The following is a 25,628-nucleotide window of genomic DNA, read 5'->3' as shown; positions in this document are numbered from 1 at the left end:
CACAACAACTAAACGCCCTTTTGTCATCATAAATAGAAATGAATAATAAAAGCCTAGCTTGATAGATGTGAAATATTACAAAAAAAAAAGAAGAAAAGGGAAATGTATGTTACTGTAACAGGATATTAATGCTTTATATAATATTATGGAATATTGTTTTTATAGAATATTGTTATATTTAGTTTGTTATGACAATAGGTAGACGGAAATTAGTTCTATGAGTGAGATATTCATTGCTGCAGTAAAAGGTAAAAGGTTTTTGAATTCTTTTTTCATGAATGTATATAAATTGGAAATTTTGGTTGTAGCCATATTTGTACTACTGGACATTGTTCTTGGGAGAGATATACTCTTGCTTAGCACTGATCAGCTGCTGTTGAACTGGCCTATAGTTTATAGATAATTGAGCAACTAGGTGTGATCCATAAATCCAGTAATTCAGATATACCTTATTGATAGAGGACTACATTGTTCACTCATAGGATAGTAATGTAATTGTATTCTAGAGTGTTTTAATTGTATGTGTATGTTTGGAGGTTTTGCACAAGTAGTGAGAAGGAGTGTGCCCTTAGACCTTGTTGTTCCCTTCATATATCTAGGTATTTCATTTTGAGCATTTAAAAATTTTATTGAGCAACCTGCAATGATGTGAAGTGTGCTTATTTTAAAAAACTATTTCATAGTTTATTGTGGTCAAAACAATAAACAAGATGTGCACAAAAACGTTTTTGATTTATCATGGATTCTTGATGTTAGTATGCATTATTTTTCATAATTTTAGCTAATATCTTCTACAGATACTGTAAGAGAGTTATTTGTTTTCTGTATGTTTAGTTTATGATAAATGCGATAGTGGAAATGAGAATAGATACTTATTTTGGGACACCACAACTTCTAAATGAATTTTCATTTTACTCAATGTAGGTTTGACAAACTTGTAATAGCTTAACGGCTAGCATTTTGTATTGTTGGTATTTAATATTTTGTTTATTAAAGTTTATTAGATTTTGTTTGTAAGTTGTAGGAGGATAGTCACAAGTTTTAGTAATGTTCATAGTAGTTAAATTGATGTATTATAGTCTTTATATGATTCATGTCTATAGTGTGATGGTTGATGTATTCTAAAATCAATGTTGTGGGCTGTAAGGAGAAATGTGTGGTTTTATGTTATTGCAGATCTGTTTTTATGGCAGTTTCAAAAGATGAATAGTAGGGTAGTGGGTCAGCATGGTATTAATTTGTTAGGTTCTTATTTAGTTTTATAATTATTGTTCTGATGAAATTTCCAGATTTGAAGTCTTTGCATAGCTTTTTTAATTCTTGAAGCTTTTGAATTTTAGGATTTCCCAATTACTTTTCTGATATTTGATGTCAGTGCGAAGGAGGTCAAGGTTCAAAGAGTTAAGTTATTTGACTGTAATTTTCTGATTTTATATACCAGATAGGAGAAAGCTAGCTCAAAGGTTACAGATTCAAGTCATCAATGGAACTGTAAATATTTGTAAAACTTTCCAGAAGTTTAGCATTTGAGTGTATATGCTCATGTCTTAACATACAACTATATGCCTGAGAAAACATACATAAAACAAAACTTACAAATCTACACATGCATACACTCCAAATATTTCACACATACACACTTAAGAATACCCTGTTAATGTTGTTGAAATTCCAATGAAGGTGCCTTGAATCTTGCTTTGAAACTGGCTCTTTCTCTTTTGGCAAGAAATCTTGAAATAAAACTAAATAATTACATATGTACACACATGCAAACAAACAAACAATCAAGCAAACATGTTTTCTCCCACAGTGTATGTCTTCTATTTCCATATGAATTTCAGAAAGACAATTTCAAATTAGCTCACTTTGATAGTTTTTATACTGAAAAAGAAAGGAGAAAAAAAAGGGCAGGTAACCAATTTTCCTGCTACAAATCACAACCCTGCTTTTTTCTTTTTCCTCTGTGCAAAGCTGATTTTAATAAATAGCCTCATTTTTATGCTCATAGAATGGGAATAATTTATTTTTTACAATATATTTTCCATTTACTTCCATTGCATGTTTTCTTTTCTTTCCACTTGTGTTTAAGATATTTTAGATACGGAATTCCTGCCTTATAATATATATATATGTGTGTGTGTATATATATATATGTAAGTGTGTATGTATGTGTGTGTGTGTGTATATATATATATATATATATATATATATATATACTTACAATTGCAAATGGCTGGGATTTCTTCTGTGGTGCCACTTCTTGGTCAACTATTGGTTTTGATGTCATTATCATTGTATGCATAAACAAACTGTATTTTATATTTCAGCAAGATAGGAAGGCAGCATGATGTCCGTATGTGTGAAAGAAAAACACCTACCTATATTTCTTTCTAACACACACATGCATGCACGTGCATGCGCACAGTCATGCTTCTTGATCTCTATTCAACTTTTGAACACCCTATCCGCCCATTAAAAAGAAAATGAAAGAGAAAAGTAAAGAGTGTTCAATAATTATTCATCTGATGGAAATAACTTGAAAAGTCCATGGTAGTAGACATGATCCCTTATGATCAGCAGCCATCATCTCTTCTTTCTTATTACTTATTCTCTCTCCTTCAATAAATAAGGAGACAAAATTTTCATATATGCAAAAGCCACAGGAGAAATGTGCTTAATACGGATTTCTGTATATATGTGAGCTAGTGATTTTTTCTTCCCCCCCCCCCCCCGCACACACTTTTCTTTTAGTTAAGGTAAAGAGTCATCATCCATGACCTTCCATTGACATTTTGCAGGATATTAATGGCGGTGAAGGTTGCATTGATAGTTATTATAAAGTTGGCTTTTTTGTTTCTTTTTTTTCCCCTTTTCTCTGAAGTTGTAATTTCCATCTTAAAATGGAAAAAAAAGTGTCTTATGGAAAGATGCCCAAATATGAAATATTACATAGATACTATCATATTTTTGTATTTTGTTCACTCTACCTGTTTTTATTTTGTCTCCTATGATCTTTGTTTATTTTTTACCCTACTTTCTTTGTTTATTTTTACCCTACTTTCTTTGTTTCTTTTCTTTTTACTATTCTAATTTTTATCTATTTTGCTCCTGGTTTTCTTGTGTGTTTTTCCCACTATGAATTTCTTTGAAGCACCTTTAATACAGAGGCATGTATACAGGATTTAACCATTTCAAATATTCCTTGGCATGATCTGAATTCAGAGCTATAATCTAGCTATCTAATCTGTTATACCGTTCTTTCACCTATGTATCATCTTCATCATCATGATGTCTACAAAGGAAGGATCTTTAGTATCAGCCACCTACAGTGCAGCTACAAAATCTCAAATGAGAGAGCTTTGAAATGGTCACTCACATAGAGGAACACATTGGATAATGTACCTAGACATGCTATGTCTGGATAAAAAATGAGTTAGTCCTGATTAGGACACCTTTAATCATAGATCTGCATGACAAGGACTGATCTAGTCCTAAACAACTCTGAAATCTCAATTACTACCACCAACTCCACAAGGCCATTCTTCCACTTATTCTGCACCCCTTTTTCCACACTCTTTCTGTCACTCTTACATTATCTCTCTATCATATTTCCCTCCTCTCTTACTCAGTCAGTTCCATACCCCTTCTTGCTTTCCTTTGACTCCTCTCTCACTTTCCCTTTGTTGCACTCTCTCTCTTGATTTGACTCCTTCTCTTCCTGTCACACTTGCTCTTTCTCCCTCTGCCTCAATCCCTCTGCCTTGCTCCTTCTTCTCACTGTAAGAGAGAGAGATTAAAAATTAATTCCTACACTCACTTTCTTCCTCTCTCTTCTCTCTTTCTGTTCTCACTAACTCTATCTTTATATCTCTTCTTTATCTCACCTCTCTTCTCTTATTCTCCTCCTTTTTCTCTGACTCTCAATGTACCTTCATCCCCACTCACTTTCTCTCGCCTTGTCTCTTTCTTCTCTTCACTTCTCATTTATCTTAACTTAATTCATGTTATTTCATTCCCCTTACCCATTATCTTTTCAAGCTAAAATTCCAGTTGCAGAAATCATACCTGTCTGGAATTATCATTATTGTTTCTTAATGAAAGCTGTTCCATTCCCTTCCAGGTATCTTATGATGCTCTGAATCCCAATTGTAAGTTGAGATTTTGAAGTTAATCAGGCTTTTAAGATTTTATTTTAAACTTTCCTTCAGCTACATTTAGATTTTGCATGAACTGATATATATATGTATATATATATATATATACCTATCTATATGTGTGTGTGTATATATATATATATATAATCAAAACTGGAATTTATGATGTTATTTTTAATTCTGTAGTTACATTAGATTGATCTGATACAACATTGGAAATCCATTTCATAAAAATAAATACCAATACTAATATGAATGTAATGAATTCATTATATTATAATTATATATATATTTCTAAGTACTTATGTGCATTTCTTTACACTAAGTCTCAAAAACAATACATTGAACACTTGAAATATCATCATATTTATATTTTTATATTTCACCAAGGGGACTAATATATTCATGTTTTATATTAATATTTATCTCCATGAAATAAATCTCCCATGGTGTATTAAAACAATTGTAACTACAGAATTAAAGATAATACCATAAATTCAAGTCTTTGACTCAATGTATTTGTACTCTGCGAATAATCTTCCTGATCTGGAATTTCGGATAGTACGAAAAGTTTTGTTCTGAAAAATAACCTTCTATGGATAGCTGGTATTCGCAGAAATGCTTCCTGATGATATAGCTTGGATTTTAATCCACTTTATCTTCTCTCTCTTTCTCTCTCTCTCTTTCCCTCTCTTCTCTCTCTCTCTCTTTCTCCCCCTCTCTCTCTTCACACACACACACACATCATATCTTTAACACCTATATTCCATACTGGGATAGGTTGGATGGTTCAATGTGATAGAAGACTGTTTTGGCATTATTTCTACAACTTGATGCCCCCCTTTACATCAGCTACTTTACAGAGTGTACAGGATTCTTTTTTCATAATAGTAAGTTTAATGAAGTCACCATATACCTTACGAAACTAACACCCACCACTCTCATTTGAATGAGTATGGTGGGAAGAAAAGGCAGCTTTATGCTTGGTTTTAAGGGCTAAATTTGTTGTGAAGGAGATACTTAGTTATATCGTACTCTATGTGTATATATTAAATTAGAATTGTAATTATATACTATATATCTAAAGTGTGTGTATGTGTTTTTTTTTATACTCTTCTCTCTTTAATGGTGTCCAATGAACCACAATATCCTCATCCTTACTTCAAAACAAAGAAGTCTTCTTTGTTCTGCTTGTTCTAAGGTCATATGTGAGTATCATGTTGAAAGATGCATTGCATGTGCTTTCTCTATGAATTACCATCCATATTATTATAATGAACATCTTACTTAATGCTGTCAAAGTTATAACCTTTATGGTTTTCTCAATAACATTCATGTAAAAGGTGTGCATTATATACCCATTAATTTTACATATGTGAAGATATGGGAAGTTTAACCCTTTAGCATTTAAACTTGCCATATCCAGCTCAAATATACTACCTTTCTGATGTTCAAATCAGCCAGATCTGATCTTTCACAACTACCCTACAATGTCATTCTAAAAATAAGCAATCACATCATCAAAATCTCAAAGCTATGAGATAATGCAGGATTAATTCAAAACAATGTGAATAAAGAAGCATTACATTTAACAGAATAATCTGAATGCTAAAGGGTTAATGTGTTTATGATTTCCATAAGGGCTTTTGCCATAAGAGTCAGTAGTGTAGTTCCTCTCTCTTAAAAATTGTTCGAATACAATTTGCTGAGAGTCCACTGATATACCAAAGACTACTGTTATTAGTTTAACAACTATTTTCCAATACTAGCATTGGTTGGATGAAGATTTATTTGAGGCAGCATTTTGTAGTTCCCTGGGAGTTTTTTATGTAAGTTTTTTTTTTATTTCACTGGTCATAATGTCAATGAAAAAAAATGCCAACATCATATTACCACTTCACTTGTAAGCATTTGAGCAAAGAGGCAATATGATGTTTCCATTCTTTGTTGACATGCAAAGCCATGGTCGAGCAAAGTCAATATTCATGTACATATGCACATATACACATACATACACACCCAACAGACTTCCATACTATATCCCTCTACCTATTCAACTTACAAAGTATTGGATGCCTTGGGCTATAGCAAAAGACACTTGTCTAAGGTAACATGCAACAGGTTTGAACCTGAAACTACATGATTTCAGAGTGGACTTCCTAATTACACTGCCGTGCCTACACCTAGTAATAAAATCAGTTTACTACAATAAACATTAATAAAATCAGTTTACTTCAATATGCATAATTTCTTTGTAATGATTGGATGGAGCCTACAAATATTTATGGGAAGAGTTTTATTGACTCCTGTCCTGGACTGATTGTTAACCCTTTAGCATTCAGATTTTATTGTCAAATGTATTGCTTATTTATTCACATTATTTTGAATTAATCCTGCGTTATTTTGTAGCTTCAAAATTTCAATGGTGTGTTTGTATATTTATAGAATGACATTGTAGAGTACGTACGAGAGGGTAGATCTGGACAGTTTTTAATACAAAACAGATAGAATATTTGAGCTGAATATAGTGAGATTAAATGTTAAAGTCAAACAAAACATGCTGCCTCACATGCCAATATGTATGGTTGTTACAGAAACAATCATAACTAAATAGTCTTGACACTATAAATAAAAGAAAAGGGCCAGTCATCTCAGAGAGGTCAATGCTTTCCCAAGCTCAGTCATGCCCTATATTAGTAGTTCTTAAATTTTGGCTATAGCACCCATCTCCTCAGGGGTGAGTTACAAGGGTAGGACCTAGTGCAGCAAGTGTCAAGAAGACAGTGTGGAGGCACTGAATGTTTAGCTATGTTGTGATTTTTCCTAGAAATATGTTTAAGCCAGGTGCAATGTTTTGAACACATTTAAAATAAACGAAATCCTTGTCAGAAATGAATATGAATAAGACATTGTAATTGTATTACCACTGAGAAGAAAAACAACCGATGATTCCTCTCAGTCCAATATTATTTTGTTATATAAGTCCTTATTGTAAATAATTTTGTTAAAGTTTAAAATAGGCAGCCCTAATCCATGCAGACATCTAAAAAGAGGCACTTTCTGGATATGATACTATGATGTGGGTAATAAACAATTGTACAAAATTATCTTCTGTTTGATTAAAAGTATATACTGTTTCTCTTAACTTATTTTTCATGTAGAACATGAGAAAAAGGGAATTTGTAAAACATCAGTCTGTGAAAGAGGGGTGTTGAGCTAGAAAAGAGAAACAGTATATAATTTTAATCAAACAGAAGATAATTTTGGGCAAAAGAGGCTGGGAACCCCTGATATAGGTGGTACTAGGGTTGTACACTTCAGCTGTATACATACATTGTCACTCATCATTTACCTCTTTATATAGGATTTCTTCGTTTTCAAGGATATCAATAGATATCCTAAGGTGATATAGATTTTATTGGGAAGAAAATAAAAATTAGCTATTAGCTTTTCACTCCCAACTTTGAATCTATATTCTGTTGCAGCTCACAGTGAGAATTACAAAGATCTTCAGTTCTTTGTAAGAAGAAAGTATTGTGTGATAAGCCTCTCTGAACTCCACTGACCACTGGATTCATTCTGTCTGTTGTAATATTGATTAATAATAGCTCACAGGAGAGGATTCTGTATGCACTGGGTCAGCACTGGAAACTTTGCATATGTGAAACATCAGCTGATGTAGGACTTGGCTTTTAAATTTCTTATAGGATCTTGGTTTCATATTAATGATGGAAAACAAATAGAAAATTGTAATGTATGCATATCCAAAAGATGTTATAGTAAACTGAGACAGTTATAACTAAATTTTGGATATGGCCATCTATATGTGTGTGCAAGTGTTTGCATTGTAACAATTGGAGGTGATGTAGCCTAATAAAATGCTTCACTTTCTGAAGAAAGTGGTTAATAATGGAAAGGGTATCCATCTCTAAGAAACCATAGCAAAAATACTATGGCCTATACAGTAACTGAGCTGGCTGATTTTTGCACTGTCAGTGTGTAGGGAATAGAAAATGACCACAATGGTTAGTGTCATTAGTCCAGCCCAGTGATTCCTTGAGTATGGTGGAAAATTCTAAGGGTGTTGAAGAAAAGTGGAGCGATAATGGGGTAGCGGTTTATGTAAAAATTGGGGCAATAATAGGGTGGCGATTCATGTAAAAACAACAAAATAATGGGTTCATTGGGTTGGGTTAAGTTTTATTTGTGAGATACAATTGCTTTAAATTTGCTTCAGAAAGAGGTCTATGTTTGTGATGGTTAGTTGGGGTGGGGGCGCAAGGAATATGGCCTGGGTGTCAAGGGGGCAGCAACCTGAAAAAGTTTGGGAACCACTGGTCCAGCTCATACTAACATGGGAAAACAGCTATATATATATAACTGTTTTCCATGCTACACACTCATTCATACACACACAGACAAATACATCCTTTCATATATACATGTTAGTGTTCATATTTACATATATGCCTACATATATTCATTAATGTATATACTCACACATTTAGGCTTTTCTCTAACAAGACTGGATCAGTGTGTTGTGTCCCTATTGTTTTGTGTGTATCTGACATTCTCTCATCTGTCTTGGAGCCTTAAAATGTTCAATTAATTAACTATGTTGGGTGGTGGAATTACTTTTTCTCTCATTCTGGATTTTTTTGTCTCTTTTGTAAATTTTATTTCCATCTTTTGTTCTCACATTTAAAAATTGCTTTATTAGTTAATAAAGTTATTTCTGCCTTCTTCTTTTAAACAATTTGACTTTGTTATACTTATTATAATTATGTGACACAATTGGTAGTGGGCTGCATGAATTGTCTTATGTATTATTCTTTTACATTTTTTGTTCAATTCTCACTGGGGTAATAGAGATGATTATTATATTGTCTTCTATCATCATCATAAAAATATGTTAATATTTTGTACTTCATGGGGAAATATTATTTTCCTTTTGTTTGTAACATTGTGTGATAATTAATTCTTATTTTTATCCTTTTAAACGAACATTGTGTCGTTATTACTTTCATAATATCAATGTCAGTTATTCCATGATGTTATGTATTGAATGGATCAGCAGGTCAGCATAACTCTGCAATATTGATCCCTTACTTGTTTGCAAGCCTATTTGGTCTTTGCACAACAGGAATCTTGTAATGTCCTTTTATCCCCTAGTCTATTTTGTCTATTTCTCTTACATTGTACCAGCACACATGGCTTTATTACAATACATCAACCAATGCTTTAATGCTTTTGATATCCAGTCATGATCGATAGGTTAAGATTTAGTAAACCAAATACATAATACTCCTTAAGTATATATATATATATATATATATATATATATATACACATTAAAGATATCTTAATTTATGCTTTCTGGAATAACATCATCATGCAAGTTAATATTTCCAGTGGTGTTATTATTTAAAATAGTGGACCAGATGTGATGCTGAACAGTATGGTGGTCTCATTTCAAATCCTACTTGACTTAATTTTTTGTGGTTGATACAATACATAGAAATAATAGACTGAAATTTATTCAATATGATGCACTGATTTAAGGAAAATTGGTGTTGTCAACAAGGGTACGTGTTAGCTACTGTGGTCCTGGAAAATTAACAGGATAGCCACAACTTGGAAATCTTTAATCATACAGCTAAACAACATTGATATTCTCTAGTCAAAAAAAAAAAAATTACCATAGACACAGGAGTGGCTGTGTGATAAGTAAGTTGCTTACCAACCACATGGTCCCAGGTTCAGTCCCATTGCATGGCACCTTAGGCAAGTGCCTTCTACTATATCCTCATGCCGACCAAAGCCTTGTGAGTGGATTTGGTTGACAGAAACGGAAAGAAGCCCATCATATATATATATGTGTATATGTATATATTTTTGTGTTTGTATCTGTGTTTGACCTCTACCATTGCTTGACAGTCGATGTTGGTGTGTTTATGTCTCTGTAACTTAGCGGTTTCACGAAAGAGACTGATAGAATAAGTTCTAGGCTTACAAAGAATAAGTCCTGGGGGTGATTTGTTCCACTAAAGGCAGTGCTCCAGCATGGCTGCAGTCAGGTGACTGAAACAAATAAAAGTATAAAAGAATTATTCTTACTGGTTTAACAAATTTTCAGCTACACCTCATCAGCTGAGTCATGTCTTAAGATTTAAGAATATCTCTATTAACTCTGAAGTACTTTGTAAAATATTTTTATGGAATTACAGTTGGCAGATTTCTGTAACTCCACTGTCTGGAGTTTGAATTCCAAATCCTTGTTCCTGGAATTACTGTTTTGGAATGTTCCTCATGCTTTTGTGATAATAGACAACTGCTGCTCATGTAATTTCCTCAGTTCTGTCCAATTGTAGGTACTTTTCAGTCTTTTAGTATTAGTTTTGTGTTTATTATTTCATTATACTAGTACAATTAAAACCCAACAGTATATTGTAGCATGTGATATTATTTGTTCTGTTGTACTAAAAATGACCAATCAAAATAATTCATTATTTTTTTGGTTTTAGCACGATGGTGGGGAGGTGGGTATGCATTCCAGCTGTCATTTAGAATGTTAGATCTGGCTGTAACACTATCAATTTGGTATTTTCATTATTTACTGTAATAAACATAATTACTATCAGTGAGAGAGTGTTTTGCAAGTACAGAGGCCATCTAAAACAACACACGAAAACAAGAACTAGCTACCAGGTCATAAATCATCTGCAACTAAGGGTTAACATTTTTTTATTTTCACTCCCCCTCCCCACCACCACATTCATCATCAACAATTTTCAGACATCACTACCTCCACTATCATCATTGCAATTTCTACAATCCACAAGTTTGTCTACGATTAGTAACACAACCTTTGATCCTGTCTACAATAGCCTGCAACATTTGTCATTGCATGCACCCCAGACCACAACCTCTACCATCATCACCACCATTGTGGTGATGATGGTAGAGGTTGAGGTTGTGGTCTGGGGTACAAGCACTGCCACTCTATCACAAAACTAGTATTAACTTGTCATAAGGGTGACCAACCTTCAATCTTGATTGTCATCTTGTTCTGTTTAAATAATTAAGAATAGGTTCTGATTTGAGCTTCTGACTGAATTACGAGGTAAAAAGTTCTTAGTATTCCCAATTATTTTCATTCACTGATTGCAGTTTGTTGTAGCTGCATTTGCATTCAAATATTCAGTGGAGATAATCAATATGTGAGTAGTGGAATGAATACAGTTGCTGTTTCAGGGTTCAGATTTATAACCACAAATATTTGTCTTGACAAGGATTCCCTCTCATATAGACATGTGTAGATATATGTATATATACACGTATATACTGCTTGTGATAGTGACACTCATTTATAACTATCATGTGATATCAAGACTAGGAGATACAAAATACACACACACACAACAAATTTTTTTCAGTTTCCTCTAACAAATCAGCTCATAAGGCTTTGGTCAGCCCTGGGCTATAGTAGAAGATACCCAAGGTGTCACATAATGCATCTGTCTGTGTGTATTGTTTATTGGTGGTACTTATAGCATTAATCTGTGACAAGGGACAGAATCCCAAATTATATTTATTCTTATGTATGTTATCAAACTTTCGTTTTCACAATCCAAGACGTTCATCTTACTTCCATTTTTCCATGCTGGTATGAATTAGACAAATATAAATTATTTAGTTATTGTTATACGATGTGGCCTTCCTGTCACTAACCCTTACATGATTTTTAAAGGTTTTTTTTTTTATTTAGTACATTTTCAAAAGTTAGCAGAGGTTTTGACAGAAATGACAACAAATTTCATCATTTGTAGCTCAGTTCTTTTGCAAGTAAAGTGTCAAAAGTGAATATTCTCTCTCACTCTCTCTCACATCCATTTCTCTCTCTCTCCCTCTCTCTCTCACACACACACACACATACATACATACATACATACATACACGCCAACCATTGAGTTTCCATCTGCCAAATTCGCTCTCAAGACATTTTTTGGCTCTGAACTACAGTAAAAAATGTTTGCTCAAGGTACCATACAATGGCACTGAACCCAAAACCACATGGTTGAGAAGCAAGCTCCTTAACCACACAAACATGTCTGCATCTGAAAATTTTCTTGAGATTTTCTTTAAAAAAATTTCTCCAGATTTAAGTGTGAAATGTGTATTTAAAAAAAATAATCTTTTTATGTCATTTATATAAAACAGGAATTAGAAATTAGGATTCATAAAAAAAATATGAGCATATTGAATTAGGCTGTACAGGAAGAAAAAGTAAGAAATATTTTGAAAGTCACTTAGAAATTAAATCCAGACACTTGGTATAAGTGGTTTATGCTAGTTCTTGTTCATCAGTTCTTAGCATCATATATAATTGAGACAGGAAATATTGGAAGTTTATACATAGATCATGATTAATGAAGCTTTAGAAGTAGAAATTTATACATTTCTGCTCTATGGAGAGTAAACTAATGGTGGTGATGTGTCTATAAATCTGTACACGCTTAAAAGCATATATATTTATTTATATTTTTAAACAAATTTTTGTTAAAAATTTGAAGAATTGCACATTTATAGCTAGCCTTTCATTATAATCTGATAAACTAAAACTTGTAGTTATTTTATGTACTTTATCCATGACTGAAACATTCGTTGTTAACGGTAACATTTGAACGGGGTCTTAAGACAATATGATTGTCAATACATAAACATCTAATGCTAGATGGCTTGACAATTTGACAAAATAGAACAGTCTTTAAGTGACAGAAGCCATAGAAAAATACATGTCTGTCAACTAATGACTCCAGACAACTTCGTAGAACACACTCACAGACACTTTAGCTTAAACATATGCTAAGAGAAATGGTGTTAGTAGTGAATTTATAAATATACAAACATGACTGTACATGCTCACTGTTAAGTATACTTTGCTCCTCGCAGTTTTAAATCCATTTTCTATGCTTGTCTGGATGAGGGGATTTTTCTGTTGGACATACTGTTGTAGGTGTTGAACTTGCTTTTTGTCATTGAAGTAAACTGGAGCAAGCAAATGTTATGTATCTTAGTTGTAGTGAGATTTGAACTTAATAGTTTGATATGTTAGCAAAATTAAACCCTGTGTTGCTTGGATGACTGAGGAGAGGGCTGAGAGATTTTAGAATAAAGCACAGACTTGTCATCCATGTAGTTTCAGATCAATAAATATCAAATCTGTATATTAAATTTTTGTATATTGATTAAGCATATTACATAGTTCCTGATCAATGTAAGCTCCTGAAATAGGCAGATATGCACATATTTGTTCACAAACATACAGACAGGGCAGACATGTATACATACTCACATGCTTGAATAAACAGGTAGATAAGCAGAAACATGCAAACACATGTTCACATACACAGCTGCACATATGCTGTGCACATGCATGCACACACACACACACACAAACACGCACATGCACACAGAAGCATATAGAAAGAAACAGGTATACATACATAGGATAGGTAAGCAGGCTGAGATGGATTGATACACATACACATACATGCAGGTGTGCAGAAATGTGCACACACACACACACACACACTGTGGGAGCTAAACACATGGGCAGAGGCAGACTGGTAGAGGCAGTCAGACATTTACTATCATCAGCAGCATCAACAGGAAGTTTGGTGTTCAACTTGTACCAGCATGTTACATCCATATCAGTGTTTCGACAGGCATCTTGTAAGATGCACTTGACTGCACAGTGCTGGTGGTAACAACAACTGGAAAATGGTTTGAGTGGTTTCCATTTATCTTCATTACTACTCCATCATTGCCTCCACCACCACTACCACCAGAGATTTTATGTTTCAGTAATTCTTCTTTTTCAAATGATCTTCAAGCAGAACATTGCAAAAGCACTTTGATGGTGGCGGCAGCAGTGGCGGCGGTGGTGAAAGTTAACAAGAGGAAAGTTAAAGGAAAGTCTCTAGGCAGTGATGGTTGCAGTGGAGAGGTTATGTGAGAGGGAGTATTCCAATTTCTTCCTTTTTGTAGCTCTCTGCTTACTCTTCTCTGTCTCCCATTCTCTTTCTTCCTCTCTCTTTCTTTCTCTATCTCTCTCTCTCTCTCTCAACTGGAGGAAAGAAACTGAGATAAGTAGTGAAGATGATATATCTGTAAACTCTTCACTGACTCTTCCATACCCTTCTGTTTCTACATTTTCTCACCAGCAACCTACTGACTCTGTTAAAACAGAAGGAAGCAGAAGAAATACCACTGTCACAGCACATCATTCCATTCAAAAACATTAGCTAGATCGATAGGATACCAGATATCTACCAGCAGCCAAATCCAACCAATATCTAGATCAGGAAAACTCTATCTCCCAAATGCAACTCATGCATACACACACACACACATACACGCGCACGCACACACACACACACACACACACCATTCAGATTAAATTTGATATGACAGTATTGTTTCCAAGCAAATTAATATCTGACTCGATTGCATTACGCAAGATGCAGTTTAGCCATTTAACAATGCACAAAAACTATTATAGTCATTCCTTGTGTCTTTCTTAATGGCATGGTCTATTATGAAGTATCAAAAAGTTTTGTCACACTTCTGCAACCAGATTACAATTTCATATGATACTTCATAATAGTCTACATTGTTAAGAAATAAACAAAAGGTTTTTGTTTGCTTAGAAATGGTTAAAATCATTCTTCCATGATGTAATCGTTTCAGTTTCAACACATGGTCTCAGTTCCAATTCTTTACCAAACGATTCCCACTCTGTCATTTCTGGCTGGCTGACTCAAAGACTTGGTATTGATAGTGAGATAAGAGTAAAACAGGACTGCAAAACGGGGATAGTCATTGGATATTTTCAATCCCGAAAAGATCCAAATAAAGTAATATTTACAGTCATTATTTTATTGTATCTCAGGAGGATCATTATGCCAATAACAAACACATGCACTGGTTCTATTTCACTTCTTTTATTATTAGTAGTAGTCAACTAGTTAACCATTTTACCAATTAACTAATTGATTCTTTGATTAATCATTTGGTCAATCAATCAGCTAAGTTTATCACAGTTCTTTTGTCATCATCTGCAACTTCATCAATGAAATGCCTTCCCTGCTTAGAGTCTGTCTGTCATGAATAATGTCGAAAAATCTATGACAAACCTAGTTGATTGATTGATTGACAAAACTGGCCATATTTCTCACCACCCAGAACCACTTCACTTGACATCCATTCTTTATTTTAAATATTGTTCCTCTCAACTTACTTTTTACATTAACCTTTCTTCTTGTGCTACCAAATGATCTCTCCACCAGTTTACATCTTTCACTCTTCCCATCTACTTTATCTTCTCTTTTCCACCCACACATCTCCCTTGCTCTCATCCATCTCTTGTCTACTGTATTCTAACTACAATTCTACTGCTGTTCACCCCTTTCCGCACTGTCAGTCATCACCTACTCTCCCTTCCTTTTGTTTCATCAATCACCTTTCTACCCTTATCCACCATTCACTACATTCACCCATCAACCCTACTGAATTTCTACAGACATCACCTACTCTTCTCAACTTCCCCCTTATGCATATCTATCATCAACCATCCATCAATCCATGTTCTTCATAATATTTTCTCTCCTACTTACTCTCTTCATATGATCTTGAAGTCTCCTTTTGTTCTCTCTCCATTTCTATTCACTTTCATTTACCATGAAGTGAATGCTATTTTATCTCTTCAACTCCACCCTGGTTACTCTTACTCACTCTTCTATACTGTGTGTAGCCATGTAGCTCCTGTATAGCAATAAATCTGTTTTGGCCCTATTTTTTCATACTTCAACATATCTTCTAACATAGAAGTATGAAATCTTTCTACTGTAGCCTCAGTCAGTCATTTATCTTTGTTTTGTTAGCTGCATGGTGACATCACTAGTGTTTGGCGTCACAAAAAAGAAAAGAACATCAGTATAGACTATAAAGTGGTTGACATTAGGAAGGGCATCTAGTCATAGCCAAAGCTGATATTAAGGTATGATACAATCTTCAGCCCCTTCTAAAAGATAATAATGCCATACAATTTTTGGCACAAATGATGGGTTGAGCCAAATAATTTTTATTAAAAATATTTTTTCATTCTGTGGGACTTGTTCTTGTGACTATTTCATTTTCACTTTGTACCTCATCACAGTATTTTTTATCTCTTCCTAGCTCCATCCCAACAACATTCAGACTTGCTCCTGTGCAGGTAGCACGTAAAAAAACACATTTTGAGCATAGTTGTTGCAGAACCGCCTGACTGGCCCTCGTGCCAGTGGCACATAAAAGCACCCACTACACTCTCAGAGTGGTTTGCATTAGGAAGGGCATCCAGCTGTAGAAACCTTGCAGATCAGATTGGAGCTTGGTGCAGCCTTCTGGCTCGCTAGTCCTCAGTCAAAACGGCCAACCCATGCCAGTATGGAAAGCGGACGTTAAACGACAATGATGATGATGAGGATGAATATACTTTTTAAGGATACTGCTTAGTGGTGATTTAGGTTTAACTTGATGTCTAAAAAGATAGCACTTAAGTTATTTTAAAGTAAATATCATCTTTCTTTTTAAATAAAATTCATTTATGATTTCTAAATTTGTTCAGGTAGTGGCCTTTTGTATTTTAGAAAATTGCATACCTACCTATCTACAGGCTTCACAGTTTAATCTTTTTTTAATATACAAATCTGATGGTGAATTAGCTAAAATTGGAGTAGTTTTTGTTCTTTTCTTTTTTTTGCTATGACTCTAACCTCTTAATTACTGCAATGTTCTGTTCCATTGTCATACTTTATCTAAATCTTGTTGTGGGATTTATTAACATACATGCAGAATCTGCCAAAAATAAGGCTTATATATGCATAGTGACTACTTTTATCATTCATTTTGCACACTTTCCTGTATCATTTCAAGTCAGTTGAATTAGGTATTCTTATAGCATTCTGCAGATTTTCGAATGTTGTCAAAAATTGCTCTTCATACAAGAATCACATGCATGTCATATCTTGATCTGTCAGTTCTGTTAAGCTTCAAACCAGATTCCCTGGAGTGCACATTCAAGTGACATTGATATTATTTCCAATAATACAATTACAGAGTTTTTTTTTTTTAGTTCCTACGATTCGCAAATTTTGCCATCTCCTCTTTTGTCTTAAAAGTTTATAATAGTCATGTTTTATATGTGTTTCAACGTGTCTAAACATTTTATCTATGAGCTGGCACATAGAACCTAATTCTACTTTATATAATCTACCAAGGAAAAAATGCAAACAGTGTATCAATGAATTAACAAAAACAGAATATAAAAACATCATATGAAACAAAATTTTAAATTTCTATTATAGTTAATCTATATAAAGAAAAAATACAAAGAAAGAAAGCAACATTAAATATTAGGCCCTAGTATTCCCAGACCAGCTCTTTTCAAATTGTTATCATCATTCTAAAATGTTAAGCTTTTGACAGTTACTTTTAAATTCAGCTCTCAAAGTTGATCAAAAGCTGAATTATGACTTTCTAAAAGATTGATGAACTTTAAAGCATAAGTTGACAGTTTTTTGATAATAATAATAATCCTTTCTTCTAAAGGCACAAAGCCTGAAATTTTGGGGGAGGGGACTAGTTTATTACATCGACCCCCCCCCCCCCCCAGTGTTTCACTGGTACTTAATTCATCATCCCCGAAAGGATGAAAGGCAAAGTGAACTTTGGTGCTAGCTCACTACCTTAGAAATAATAGTAATAATAATGATAATAATAATAATAATTTTGGCACAAGACCAGCAATTTTAAAGGGGGGTGTAAGTCAATTCCATCAACCTCAGTGCTCAACTGGTACTTATTTTATCTATCTGAAAGGGTGAAAGGTTAAGCCGACCTCAGTGGAATTTGAATTAAGAATGTAAAGACAGATGAAATGCCACTAAGCATGTTACCCTGCCTACTAATGATTCTGCCAGCTCACTAATAATCCTTATTTTGTCACACGACCTGTAAATTTGAGGGGTGGAGGAAGTCTATTACATAGATCCCAATACTCAGCTGGTACTTATTTTATCAACCCTGAAAGGATGAAAGACAAAATCAACCTTGGTAGACTTGGAACTCTGAATGTAAAAACGTAACAGTATTTTGTTTAGTGTGCTAACGATTCTGCACCTCAACATTTTAGTAATGATAATAATAATACTTTCTAGCACAAAGCCTCAACCTCAGTTTTCAACTGGTACTTATTTCATTGACCCTGAAAGAATGAAAGGCTAAGTCGATCTCAGTGAAATTTAAACCCAAAAAGTAAAAACGGATAAAATTTCACTAAGCGTTTTATCTGGTGCCAGGCAAAAGATAGTAGCATGTTTTACTGTACCCTCAAAATTCTGTGCTCTTCATTATGAAAAGGCGATACCCAAAGATGTTCTACCGTGCCTATGAGGGGAAATAATTCTGAACTCAGAACTTGGCTTAGCTTTACCTATAGATGCATGTTTCTATATTAAAATATTCTCAAATCACTAACAACCTGCTGAGAGCACAGTAGCTGGTACTGGGAACATTTAAGTGATAGTGATGTTAATGCTGGAAATCCCTTGTTTGAGCAAGTTAGACTACTGCTCATAACTGTGATTACCAAGCAACCAAAGTCTTACCTAATGACTGGTGCGACATCAATATATATAAAAAAAATATTCACCATTAACATAAACATAGACAGACACCAAACTACATGTTTTTCTATTTATTGAAACACTAGCAGAAATATGTTACAGGCATGAACATGTCTTAAAATCTTTTTCTGGTCTTTGGCATACAAGAGAAAAAATAGGAGTGGACGATGATGTCAGAAACCAACATCATGAGAACAGTTGCGCTGTTACTTTTGCTCAGTGCTTTGGTAGTTAGCACATTTATATAGCTTTACAGCAGATGCAGCATTCAAATTCTACAGGAAATATTGCAGTTTTTTTTTACATCTCATATATATATAAAGTGTGTATATGTATGTTTCTGTGTGTGGGTGTATTGATGGATATACATACATATATCAATGCAAACATTGTTCATTCATTTAAAATTCTTTTTTCCATATCCTGCCCCATGGCTACTCCCAGCTGAGGAGCTTTTTGCATTGCTAATTACTTGGTTAGCATCAGGAAGAGCATCCAGTTGTAGAAACCATGCCAAAACAAACAGTCTGCTGCAACTCCTGGCCTTATCAGGTCCTGTCAGATTGTCCAACCCATGCCAGCATAGAAAACATTAAATGATGATGATGATGTCCAACATGTGCAATTGTTAATCCAGACATGTTTTTTTTTTCTCCCCATTTCTTTCCTCTCTCCATCTGTTTTCTCTTTCCATTGCTTTATATAGAAGAGTGGTAGGCTCAAAACGTCACCATTTGTTGTTCCCCCACCTTTCTTTGTCTTTTATTTTTTGTATCATTTTGAACTATATATATATTATGCAATATATGCATACTATACATATAATCTGTTCATTATCAGTTAACTTAGAATGTATGTATGAGTGAATACATGCACATTACTTACCTCAAATATCATTATCATTCTCTGGAGTGATATTTCAACAAGTTTGTGGAGTAAAAAAATAGCATCTCCCTTTGGCTCTCAATATCTTTTCAAAGAATCAATGAGATTTCTTTCTCCATTCTTTTGTGAAATTCTTCACTGCTGAAGAATTGTGAATCAGTCAGACTTGGAGCATTTATAGAATCTCAAATTGATCGATTGAACTTTATGGCAAAATAGAGGTATAAAACAATGACGATACATAAAGAAGTGTATGTATGTGTGTGTGTGTGTGTGTAAGTAATAGTTAAATATATATATATATATATATTATATATATATATATATATATATATAGAGTGAGAGAGAGAGAGAGAGATTATACATACATATGGAGAAAAAGAGATTCACACAAACTCTGTGGAAGCTGCCTATTGTGATCACTTTGGGCCAAAGCTGTTCATAACAATAACTGGTGAACACTAAGCAAATGGAGAGATTATGATCCACCGAATAAGTAGTTATTAACCACGACTGTAATAAGCATCTTCCACATCTTCTGCTGTGCATGTATGTCTGCACATGCATGCATTTGTGTGTGTACACGCATGCATCTGTGTGTAGATATGTGTATTTGTAAGCAAATGAGTGAGCAAGAAGGGTATCCAGTTGCATAAGGAATCCTCCAGCAAATAAACTGTCTCACTCATGGAAAAATAGATGCATTGAACAAAAAAGAATTGTGATGTGTGTGTGTGCGTGCATGTATGTACCTGTGTGTGTGTGTGCGTGCATGTATGTACCTGTGTGCGTGTATCAGTGCATGTATGTATGCATATATGTGTATATGTATATACACATATATAGTTATAGAAAAATATAGTGATAAATAATGAAGATAGATAGATATAGAACTAATCAGCTCGAGCTATACAGATATAGTAGAAAATATATGGTAATGAAGAGAAAGAGAGAGACAGAAGGTGAGTGCATGATATATTTAAATACCAAGAGATATAGAAATCTAAAGCTTACTTAACCATCCATCACAAGTGAATGATCTGGTAGCTTGTACAATGCTTTTCCCTAGTTGTTATAGGGCTATATGTTGTTATAAGCATAGATGCTCCTCTTAACCTTGACCCTGCAGAACATTGGGCATGTGACAGCTGGATGCAAAGAAAGCTGAATCAGAACAAGGCAGGTTCTTGCTAACAGTTGAGTAACCAGAAATTTAAGCGCTTGGCTTAATGGCACAATATGCTGCCAAATCCAGGAATTGAACCCATGACCTTACAATCAGAAGCCTATCAACTGAACCACTTGGTTATACACCCATAGAGATCTACTGAGTGCAATGTCACTGCTATTCTAGCATAATATTGTGACAGTAACAAAAAATCCCAAGATTCTTTCATTCAAACAGGGTGTGTACATGTTTCCTTCTTCAGGGTGTTTTTAATGATGAACAGACATGTGAAATAGTTCCAATCAGGAATTGAAGCTACATTACAGACTGGGGTTCATCAGTTATATCACATATTTGGTTTACATAGTGATATTTGCAACAACAACAACAACAAAAATGATAATAATAATAATAATAATATCTTGATTAAAGAATACAAAAAAATGAGTCTTTGAGGCAACACCATCATTAGGAAGATTCTAGTTATAATAGAAAAAGATAAAAAATTAAAAGCATTCATAAACTAAGTTTGACTTTCATTTTTTAGCTCAAGCATATGCACATGCACACACAAGTACACTGTAAATGTGTTCTTGTAAAAATAATCATTGTCTAACATTTATAACAAATGTGTTTTGATGGAAAAAATATCATAGCAGAAACCGCAATTGTTTCTTTTGAGAAAGCACTATGAATACAACTAGCATGTATTTTGTCTTCTTGGTGTTGTAAATGGTATTTATAATTTATTAAAAGTGATTGAGCAGTTCATCCTTAGCATGTCTGCATTTCATAAGAATGATTACCAACATTGGTAAAAGATCACAATTTTGTAGAAGAGTATTATATGTTGAATGGACCAAGGTGTATGATATATTATTATTTTATCAATTCAAAAGAATAAAGTGCAAAGTAGACCATGGCATCGTTTGTCTCAGAATACAGAGAACAACAAGAACATATATCTACACACTGATGCATGCACGTACACACACAAATGCATGCATGTGCAGACATACATGCACAGCAAAAGATGTGGAAGATGCTTATTATAGTCATGGTTAATAATTACTGAAGAGTTTTTGTTTTCTGTAGTGACCCATGTAAATATAATACAAAAAGGTTGCTGACTCCATTCTTTTTTAAATACATTACTAATAAATATATCATTTATAGATGCAAGTATAGCTATGTGATAAGAAGCTTGCTTCCTAACCACACGACTCTGGGTTCAGTCCCACTGTGTTGCACTTTGGGCAGATGTCTTCTATAGTCTCAGGCCAACCAAAACCTTTTGTAGACGTAAACTGAAAGAAGCCTGCTATATGTATGTGTGTGTGTGTATGTGTGTGTGTGTGTCTTTGTGTTTGTCCCCCACTACACTGCTTGACAACCAGTGTTGATGTGTTTACATCCCCTTAACTCAGTGGTTTAACAAGGAGACCATTAGAATGAGTACCCGACTTTACAAAAAATAAAAAATAACAATAAGTACTGGAGTTGATTCATTCAATTAAAATTCTTAAAGGCAGTACCTCCAAGATGGCTGCAGTCTAATGACTGAAATGAGAAAAAGAAAAAAAGAACTCTACTATTTTGTAAATACATTACTAATAAATATATTATTTGTTCAACTTAGGGAAAAGTTGTTGTTTCTTTTAGATATTAAAAATGTCTTCTGTATTTCTAAGTCATTGTCTCTGCTTTCATTTGCTTATTGCTGTCATGCAAAGGTTGTTTCAATTGTGTAAGCTTTGATTTATTGTCCAGTCTCTCTACTGCTCCACTGTCACTGCTGTATTAGACATTGTAGGATATGTTGCATTTTTTATGACCAAACATTGCCTACAGTTAGGATTAAATCCATTCTTCATGTAATATCTAGTCAAAAGTACTGTTTTTCCTTCCCTATATATATATATATATATATATATATATATATATTTATATATATATATGTGTGTGTGTGTGTGTGTGTGTCATATATTTATATCTGTGTGTGAATACAAATACACAGACATAGCTACATATATTTTAATATGTGTGTGCATGCGCATTTCTGAATGCACATTCTCTTGCTTTTCTTTCTGCTCTGTACCATGGTGTATTGTACTATATGTATCTTATTGGCTGTTTACAATGGTCTGGCAGAAATTATTAAACAAAATAACTTATTTTTGTATTGCATTAACAGTTACAAAACACCAAACATTTTAAGCTACAAAACAACAATATCCTTGAAGGATAGGCATTGTATGAATGACTCACAAATTTTTACTCAGTTTCATTGTTAATTCCTTTGATTTTTTGTTTAGCACTGATTTTTTTTTAAGGAAAGATAGTTTTATCATGGCTTTAGGTATGTATGTACTGATCACTGTGAAGACAATAGTTACTAGCCAGAAAAGTTAAGTTCTTTCCCTGTAAACAATTGTTTTAATCTAATTGAAGCAATATTGATTTCTCTTACATTGGCACAAGGCCACATATTGGTATAGCAAGACTATAGTCCATTAATCTAACTCTAGAAAGTGACTGGCACTTGTTTTATCAATTCCAAAAGATGAAAGGCAGTCAGCTTCAATAGGATTTGAACTTAAAAGATGGAGAGACAAATCTAAATACTGTAAGAAATTTAGTTCAAAACTTTGTTTCCGCTATTCCATTGCTTTATGCAACTATAATAATAAGTACTACAAAACCATGTTGCTTTTCTTTTTCATCTACAAAGTAGTAACAGCACAGATTTTCAAACAAATTACTTGGAGATTATTTGTTCCAAAATGACCGTTTATAAATCATTACTATTCTTTTAATATTCCTTCTCTGACTCTGTTGTTAATTGGTAGAGACTGCTGTATACACTCTTCATAAGTAATATTCCTACAATACATGCATCATCTAAATTCAGTGTCTCTTTTAGCTGACAAAAAGTATTTTAGACACAAATAATGATTAAGACTTGTGGAAGGTTTCTGTATTGCAAACCCCTCCAGTATATGTAATTATGGAAAAAATGAATTATAAAACTGATATGTGTTTGTATATATTCATACATATAAAATCTTTATTTAGTGGTAAGCTGCCAAAATTTTAACAACTAGTACACTTAGCTACAAAAATGTTATCCATGGGTTTTGTATAAAAAGATTCTGTCAATAAACTATCACTTCATTAAAATCTCTTCATCAATGTAGTATTCATGTAGGATAAATAAGATTCTTGTATCCAGAAAGAAATCATTCAAAATAAGCTGGAAGATAGGGAAAATTTATGTGTTGTTTTGGTCCCTCATTTGAGAATGAGAAAATTAAGGCTAAAAGTGAAGTTGAGAGATTGGTCTGGTGGTTTTTAAGAAAGGGTCACCAAACAAATGAGTTGCTGTGAGAGCATGAGAAGTCAAGGATGCAAGATGACTAAAGAAAAATAATCAAAAAGTTGGGCAGGAAGCTAGGGAGATGCATCCCTCTTGGGAAGGAGAGTTATTGTAGCTTAGTCCTGGTCAACTCTGAACACACCTATGATTAGACACTCCAATTATGACCATACTACAATTTCCTGTATACAAGGAACTCTGGACCATATTATGCAATGCATCCCTTTCTAATATAGCAGGTTGTAACTTGAGGAAGATTTGGCTGCTATTTCTAGCAAGTCGAGTCACTGTGTAGGGACTCCTCACTAGATTTCATTCCACTCAGAGGTTCATATTGTAGTTTCTACAGGTCATCTCCAGTTCCACTTTGAAATAGCATGATCTGTAGCAGCATATCTTGCCAATAAATATTGACAGTAACAGTAGTGGTAGTATTGAGCGAGGCCTGTGCTGCCAAATATTAGGACAGGTATATATTGAATTTGAAGCTGGAGACTTGCCATAAGAAATTTATAGATGCAGAGGTCAATGCTAACAGTATCTACTGAATCTTGGAGCAGATGCATATTGGATGAACAACAATGGGAACCAGGTCTGCTTCACCACTGCTTTTATATATAGATCCAAATTTTATGCACATACACCCACACAGTATACTTACAAACGTTCTCACTTAGCACCACAATGCACAAAACACATGCATACACACAAATATATGCATACTCATATGTTCTCAGCATGCTTTATTTTTCACTTTGTCTGACCTAAGCAAGCATTGAAAAGTAAACAATGATGCTGATACTTAGGGCTCTAGTCAACTTTGAGGTAGTGAGTTTGCTTCCCAGACTGGTCTGTATGTTGAGTTCTTGAGTAGGCCACTTTTTTCCATGTTGCTCCAGTTCACCAGCTGTAGAAATGGGATGCAACATCACTGGTGCCAAGCTGTATTGGCCTTTGCTTTTCCCTTGGATAACATCAGTAGAGTGGAGAAGGGAGGCTTAGTATGCATGGGAAACTGCTAATCTTGCATAAAAACTTGCCTGGAATTGTGCCTTGGAGGGTAACTTTCTAGATGCAATCCCATGATCATTCATGACCAAAGGAGGTCTTTACCTATATTTATTCTAGTATGAGGCCAACAAAAGTTTTGCGAGTGATTCGATAAAAGGAAACTGAAAAAGTTTGTTGTGTATATATATATGTGTGTGTGTGTGTGTGTGTATATATATATATATATATAATAGGTGAAGGCATGGCTGTATTTCAGGGTTCAGTCCCACTGCGTGGCATCTTGAGCAAGTGTCTTCTACTATAGC

At 34.0% G+C, this 25,628-nt stretch overlaps 1 protein-coding gene across 2 annotated transcripts in view; it reads left to right on the top strand.

The window, feature by feature from the left end:
- Nucleotides 1-25,628, top strand: part of LOC115215702 (syntaxin-6) — a 153,363-nt gene that overhangs the window by 71,638 nt on the left and 56,097 nt on the right. The window contains exon 2 of one of the 2 annotated variants that reach the window (XM_029784988.2): nucleotides 4,121-4,148. The exons of the other annotated variant lie outside the window; for it this stretch is intronic. The gene's annotated coding sequence lies outside the window, so the exon portion shown is untranslated. The remainder of the gene's footprint in view (nucleotides 1-4,120; nucleotides 4,149-25,628) is intronic. 2 annotated transcript variants of the gene reach the window in all.

This window comes from Octopus sinensis, linkage group LG9 (genome assembly GCF_006345805.1).
Source record: "Octopus sinensis linkage group LG9, ASM634580v1, whole genome shotgun sequence".
Lineage (NCBI taxonomy): Eukaryota > Metazoa > Mollusca > Cephalopoda > Octopoda > Octopodidae > Octopus > Octopus sinensis.
Note: the sequence above shows the minus strand (reverse complement) of the source record. Positions and strands in the feature narration are given on the sequence as shown.